Source organism: Callorhinchus milii, unplaced genomic scaffold (assembly GCF_018977255.1).
Source record: "Callorhinchus milii isolate IMCB2004 unplaced genomic scaffold, IMCB_Cmil_1.0 Scaffold3, whole genome shotgun sequence".
Taxonomy (NCBI): Eukaryota; Metazoa; Chordata; class Chondrichthyes; order Chimaeriformes; family Callorhinchidae; genus Callorhinchus; species Callorhinchus milii.
This window is the reverse complement of record NW_024704744.1, coordinates 28,380,568-28,388,428: the sequence shown is the minus strand read 5'-3', so window position 1 is coordinate 28,388,428 and position 7,861 is coordinate 28,380,568. Positions and strand designations below refer to the sequence as shown.

At 42.3% G+C, this 7,861-nt stretch overlaps 1 protein-coding gene across 1 annotated transcript in view; it reads left to right on the top strand.

Annotated features, from left to right (window-relative positions):
* Window positions 1-6,678: 6,678 nt before the first annotated feature.
* Window positions 6,679-7,861, top strand: part of LOC103184995 (intersectin-2) — a 122,921-nt gene continuing 121,738 nt past the window's right edge. Inside the window, exon 1 of the mRNA XM_042333599.1 lies at window positions 6,679-6,732. The gene's annotated coding sequence lies outside the window, so the exon portion shown is untranslated. The remainder of the gene's footprint in view (window positions 6,733-7,861) is intronic.

Here is a 7,861-nt window from a genome sequence, read left to right as displayed (position 1 = left end):
TGTTGCTGTGGTTATATGGAATGTTGAATTGGTAATGTAGTGTTGTATTTGTTAGTAAAATGCATAATTTTTCACTCGATTTCATATTTTATTTCAGAGCAAATATAATTACAGTGCGAGCCTGCTGGATTGAGGCGAGTGCATTTAGCAACAACACAAATGTGATTATACAGATATTACATGTATAGTCAGCACCAGTGTATGCCAACCACGCCGTTCTCTCACAAACAGGAAGCTTCTTGTGAAGCTATTGTTCTAAATAATGTACTTCTAACAAACAGCTGTCTGTATTTTTCTGCCTCTCTACACCCCCGCCCACCCCTCTTTTTCCAAGCTGCTATTGCACCTTGAGAGGTTGATTCTCAGCAACATTTTGCAGCTGAGCTATTACTCTTGTCAGGAAACTATATACAGTGTATATGTGTATATAAAAAATGAATCTCAGACAACCTTACCAGTTAAGACTTTGGCTAGTAGGATTAAGGACATATCTGTGATTACATATCTCATTCATGAACCACTCAGACTACTAGACTTTGGATGACTGTGGACATGTTAGTCCTAGGCAGGCCCCAGTTTTCTGTTTCCCACTCCCTGAGCATATCTTCCCAGCGCCTTGGGACATCCTCCCGACGTGAAAGGCGCTCTATAAATGTAATTTTGTTGTTGTTGTTGTTGTTCCAAGTCAGGTGTTCAGCTGGGATGTTATTGATGTGTGAGCAAGATATTTATTTAACACAATAAATATAATAAAGGAAATGAGGGTTTAGAAGGAAATAGGAAGGGTGGAGGCTCGTGTGAAGTGTAAAGACTTGCATGGACTAGTTAGGCCAAATGGCTTATTTCTGTGCTGTATTATCTAATTGTAGTAATTTTACAACAGAAAGAAACACTTTGTGCAGTTTCACAGTCCGTTATCTGATGGCAAAATAATGAGCTGGGCTCATTCACAGTTGCATAAGCAATATGAGCATTAGGATTATAAATGCAGTTTTAAATAGAGTAAGATCTTCCAATGGCAGAAAATTGTTTTTTCACATTTCATTAAGTTTTGAGGTGCAAACAAACAAATGAATGATTTTCATTCTGCCAGATGCTTATTATAACTGCAGCAATTCAGCAAACACTGCAAACAAACTGATGGGGTGAGGAGAAGGTGAAGGAGAATCAGTTTACTGCCACAATAGTGCAGCGGGAAAATGTGGTCTTTATTCCAAGATATAACAATTTACAAAATTTTAATTCTTGTTCTACATAATTATATTCCCTAGAACTGCTGAATTCTGTTTTGAAGAGATGATCATTTTTTTAAAAGTGTAAATATGCTGTCACTTAGAGCACTGTTTTGTCTGTGAAGCAACAAATGAGGTTAGAAATTAAATGATTATTTCAGCGCGCGGCTGTCTGTGATAAATACCAGTGCTCAATTTATGTAGCATATCTTATTGGTTTTCTGCAGACCAAATATATTATCGTTGTATGTATTTGTGTGAAGGAAATTTAGGCGCATATCGCCTGACTCAATGTAAATTACCCAGAAGATTAATAGTCCTGCCAGCTTAACCTGCCTTCTCCACTACTTAGAGACATTAAACTGCTTGTCTGCTTATTCACGTCAGAAAGAAAAGGGAGTTTCTCCTGGTGTAAACCCTTCACTGTCCAGTGTCTTGGGATGTCCTCCCAATGTGAAAGGTGTTATATAAATGCAGTTTGTTGATGTTATTATGTCCTGGCAACAATCTGTCAAATAAATTTGGTCACTCACTTCATGGCTAGTTGTGGGACAGTGCTGTGTACAAATTGTTTTCTACAAATGCGCAGTCACTACACTTTACGGAGTATCCTGTGAAATGCTTTTGAGATGACCTTCTGATATGAAAGAGGCTACATCAAATATAATAATAATCCTTGCATTTGATATAGCGCCTTATCACATCTTTGGGGAGTCTAAAAGCACTTCAAAGAATATACTGTAAAGTGAATTAACTGTATATTTTGTAGGCAAAATACAGCAGCCAATGGTGTACAGCAGTGTCCCACAAACAGTTGTGGATTGAGTGACCGCATTGTTTTTAAGAGATTATTACCCCCAGAAAAGCTATTGACTAACAACTGGGTTCCTAGATATTACTGGACATACAATACAAAATTGTAAACAGACGCGTGTGGTGTAAGGAAAGATTTCGCCTTTAGCCGGGAATCGAACCCAGGTCCTCTCACTTGAGAGGCAAGTGCTCTTACCAATACGCTACAGGACTCCAAATGTAATATCATTATTAAATCATGGCAGTATTTTATATTTTTAATATAATTTTCCCACTCTTTCTTCAAACCCATTAACAATCATTCTTCCTACGTATGTGTATATTTTAAAATCTTCTTTTCTAGTAATGCTTTGCACTTTCTCACAACCCTTTGTGCAGGAAAAAAATGTTTTAACTTGAATTATACCAGCCTCAAGCAGTGGATGGATTACTGCATGATCCCTGCAAATAGATGCCTTTTAGATTTATTCATACAATTATCTAACTTAGAACAAAAATGTTCCAGGCAGCATTTTGCAGTCTCATGACTGGTTGGAATTGAAGCACTCTGACTCTCATAATTTCTTGGCTGGTTTCAGTGGCAGTTTTACTGTAATAATGACGCTGTTCCCAAACAAGTGGGCTACTGTGACACAGGCGTTTGCTTTCTTTTGCAAATTCATCTCCTGTTGTCAGGTCGTCAGTTCCACTGTGGTCATGTGTAGAGGCTGTGGAGTGCAAGTGGTAGCACAACAAAGACAATAAGCACTGAATAAGTTCACAGAAAAAAAGCATAAGGTTTTTAAGGGGTATATTCTTAACTGCAGTGGAACTTGAATTATCCCACATAATGGAGGGGAGGATAATCACACTTGTGTCAAATTGAGGTTTCACTGTAAGGGATGCCACCAACAAGATAACACAGTGACTGGACTGGCCCCCAGTAGGTTCAGTGAGACACCTGTTACGAGAAATATAATTAATGGAAACAAGTTCATGTACTATTCTTATGGATTTTCTTTTAACACAAGGCAGATTGCCCTGCAGGGGGGAGAAGCTGTTTTCATTCTGACTTGGGTCCTATCTTCTCCTATTCCACCTCCTGCTCAGACTCCATCCAGCCCCTCCCAATCACTAATAGACCCATCTCCCACTTAGGCTTAGTACCAGGCCTGCTAGTCCTGCTTAAACTTCCCACGTTCCACCTGTTAGGAATTGCAACGAATAATCGAGATTTCAATAATACAGTCGACCACTGTATCCTCCTCCACCGCTTGTCCTCCCACCTCAACCTTCAAGGCCCTGTCCTTGAGTGATTTAGGTCGTACCTCTCCCACCGTCTTCATTTTGTCTCTGCAAACGGCTTCTCCTCCAGCCCCCGCACTGTCTCTTGCGGTGTCCCTCAGGGCTCTGTCCTCGGTCCCCTCTTCTTCACCCTCTATATGCTCCCCCTGTGGTGACATCATCCGCAGACATGGGGTTAACTTCCACATGTATGCGGATGACACCCAACTCTACCTTTCCTCCTCTACCCTCAACTCCACGACCACCGATGTCCTGACAGCTGCCTGTCCGACATCGAGTCCTGGACGAGAGATAACTTTCTTCAGCTCAACGTGCGTAAAACTGAGGCCCTCCTGATTGGCTCACGTCAGCGCCTCCGCACCTCAGGCGCTGACAGCATCAGCATCCAAGGCTGCACTCTCCACCTCTCAAAGCCATCAGGAACCTCGGCGTTCTGTTCGACCCTGAGCTGTCCTTTCTCCCCCATATCCGCTCCACAACTGGCACCGCCTTCCATCACCTCCGGAACATCGCCAGACTACGGCACTACCTCACCCCTCACGCTGCTGAAACCCTGGTCCACGCCTTTATCACCTCAAGGCTGGACTATGGGAACTCTCTCCTCGCCGGCCTTCCCGGCACCTCCCTCCACAAGCTGCAGGTCATTCAGAACTCTGCAGCTCGTGTACTGTCCCGCACCAGGCTTCGGGACCACATCACTCCCACCCTCGCTCGCCTCCACTGGCTCCCCATCCCCCAGAGGATCGATTTCAAGATCCTCATCCTCACCTACAAGGCCATTCACGGCCTTGCTCCCTCCTACCTCTCCGACCTACTACCCCCCCCACGTACCTGCCCGTAACCTCTGTTCCTCTGGCTCCGGTCTGCTCCATATCCCCCGCCTTAACCGCCCTATCATCGGTGGCCGGGCTTTCAGCCTCTCAGCCCCCAGGCTCTGTAACTCCATCCCCCAGTGCCTTCGCCTTGCCTCCTCCCTTTCCTCCTTCAAGGCCGGTCTCAAGACCTTTCTCTTCAACCGTGCCTTCAGCTCCCCTCTCGACTCTCTACCCCCTCCTCGCTCCCTCCCTTCCCTCCCCTCACCCTGACCATTTCCCCCCTGCTCGGGTCCCGACCCAACTGTCCAGCGCCTTGGGACGTCCTCCCGACGTGAAAGGCACTCTATAAATGAAATCTTGTTGTTGTTGAATAAACAAAGTTCCGCTTTCAATAAGTTGTGTTTTCAGCAGGCCTTGCTGTAGGAGGCAACAATAAAGCAATAAGGTTTCCACTTGTTTCTCTTAAAGTGCTCATGGGCAGAGTACCGGAATGAAGTATCTTTTTATTTTCAGTTTTATCACAATTTTGAGCAATTTAGACTTATAATAATAATAATCTTTTGAAGAGCTTTTGAGATCACCTCCCTATATGAAAGGTGTATAGATGTAAAATAGTGGTTGTTGTGCACGTTGAAACATAATTTTAATATAATAATCCTTGCATTTGATATAGCTCTTTATCACATCGTTGAGACACCTAAAATCATAAATCATAAAATCATAAATGATAGCCAATATGGGTTCATGAAGGGAAGATCTTGCCAATCTAATTTACTGGATTACTTTGATAGTGTGACAAGCGAGCTTGATAAGGGTAAGGCTGTGGTTGTTGTATATCTGGATTTCAGTAAGGCCTTTGATACATACAGTTCCTCTTGAGAGACTGGTACTGAAAGTAAAGAAAGTGGGAATCAGTGGAGGTATATTACAATGGATACGGAATTGGTTGACCAGAAGAACCAGAGGGTGGTGGTACAGGGAATGTCATCAGACTGGGAAAATGTTAACCAGTGAAATTCCACAAGCTCTGTTTTGGGACCTCTTTTGTTTAATATTTTTATAAATGATCTGGATCTAGGAGTCGCAAGCATAGTGGCTAAATTTGCAGATGACACCAAGCTGAACAAGATAGGTTACAGAAGAATTTGAACATACTTGGGAATTGGGTAGATCAGTGGCAGATGAAATTCAATGTGGAGAAATGTAAAGTACTTCACATGAGGTCAAAACATCCTGGTAGGGACTATTATTTGAACAGAAAGAAAATATGTATGAAAAACAAAAAGGACCTGTGAAATTGAAACTCTCCGAATAATGCTCTGTGGCAGTGAGTAAAACAAACCAGATGTTGGGATGTAGCAATACCCCTGAATAGTGGGGTAGTCCTTCCACTGTTTAATCATTGATGAGACCATATTTAGAGTACTGTGTACAATTCTGGTCGCCGCAATACAAAAACGATATTGGAGAAATCGAGAAGATACAGAAGAAGGCAACCAAAATGATTGAGGGAATGGAAGGACTGGACTATGAGGAGCGACTAAGTAAATTGGGCATGTTCACACTGGGGAAAAAAATGTTGACTGGCGACATGATTGCTGTCTTTAAGATTCCAAAGGGGCAAAACAATATAGATCATGACAGGTTGTTTCAACTTGTCCAGAATAGTAAAACCAGAGGACATGGCCTGCTAGAATGTGTGGGTATGATTTGTTTTTTATATTGGATGTTAATCGATTGGCAGATTGTTTTCCTGGGGGTAATAATCCTTTCAAAAAATAATAAGAATTTGGTCATTCAGGCCATAACTGTTTGTGGGACATTGATGTGAACATATGGCTGCTGCAGTTGCCTACAAAATACACTTTACAGTAGATTCTTTGAAGCGCTTTGAGATGTCTCGAACACGCGATAAGGCGCTATATCAAATGCGAGGATCATTATTATCATATTCCACAGTAAAATAGACTGCCCTCACGATTAGGAAGGTGAAATCTGGTCCACTCTGGAACTGAGCCTGCAGCACAATGACATCGTTGGGTGTACTCCCCTGGAGAGATCGCATGTTTGTTGACGGTGTTGTTTATGGGTAAGGGAAGAAAAATGTATGCTTTTGTTAAAAAAAAGTCTGTTGCCGCCCGTGAGAATAAAATAAATTATAGTCATAAACTAGCTAAATTATAACCTGTCCAGCAAGAGTGGTGTAAAATACAGTGTGTCCACCCAGCGTTTTGTGCATAATTTGTTTTGTATTGACTGCGATTCCAGTCTTTCACTTGTGCCTATTGTTATTTGTGATGTTAGTAATGTTGAAATGAAGTTTCTTCAGTGAGTCGGAAAAAAAACGTTGTCTCGACTCTTGGTTCTGGCATTCCGAGTCCTGAATGAAGGACAAGCAGTGTCTGAACTTTAAACTTCAGAGATCCTTTGGTAAATACTGACATCCTGGGAGGGGCTGAAACTGTTGAAGCAGCTAATGTAAAGCTTCTTCATCGGAGAGGCTGCTGTTCCGGTGCACTCCTCTCTGAGACAGCTTCTGTGAATCCAGTGCATGTTGCAGGGGAAACCTGATTTGTGCTACACTATCTGTAAGTTTGAGACTGAAAGAGGTTTGGCTTTTGAGTAGCTTTATTTGAGAATGTTAAAGTCCTGGTTCACTGACTTCTGCCTCTGAACAAGCCTTCAAAACCTATATTTATTTCTCACATGACTAGAGGGAAGTAACAGCAGAGGACTGGGGTAAAAACGGCTGTAAACTGTGAATATAGCAAGCACTGCTGAAAAATGAGGAGCGGTGGCTGAATGTCAGTGAAAAATAGTTAAATGTTGTAGTGTGAGTAGATGAAAAGACTTACCTTCTCGCGTGTTAAGACAAATTAAATCCAATGTACCGTCACATGACCATCTCGACGTGGTTAATGATTAAGTCACCTCCTGTTACGTGGCTATTGTATACAGCAACATCTCCTTGATCTCCAGTTGGGGAGGTTTGTTTGTAATTGAGATGACGTGCACTGCTTGCAACACAGGTCAAGTGATTTCTCAATGGATTCTTTCACGTAGCTTCATACCGCAGTGTTTACACCTTCATGCTACTTCAACTCCAGATTTTTTTTTTGCAGCCCCAGAACAGCTGCCAGGAATGTATCATCTCTCCGTTTCGTAACAGTGCAAGTAGCCGCACAGTCATGAGTTAACAGGGAAAGCGTTGAAGCCTCTGTAAACCTAATGTAATGGACGTTGTCAGGACTGTGCTTGCAGAAGGTGGATGAGAGATGTTTATATTTTAAGTGCTTTCAGAGAGCCATTAAATCCTTGTGGTGCTATAACTGGAAGGACTGGGAGGAGCATTATCTGATTGTGGCAAATAGTTGGAATCCAAATTAAGTGATTGATTAAGGGAGGCTGCAGTGAGAGTGAACCTGCAGCTCTGTTAACCCTTCCTTCAAAGAGCTACTTTATTTTAGCTTTTCCTCAAACTCAAAAGAACTTTCAACTTTATTCCATGCAGTTTGAATGATGCACCCGATCGCCTTGAGGAAGTATGTGAATCAAAGTTAGCAGTAGATAAAATATTTTTAGCTGAGTGGCCAAGGGGGAGGTCGAGACAGGGCACAGGTTTTATTCCATTTGCAGTATTTTTCTAAATACTTCGTGTGCCCAATTATTTTTGTACTTTTCTATCCATTGGCAAGTATCTATCTGCTCCTGCTTAAG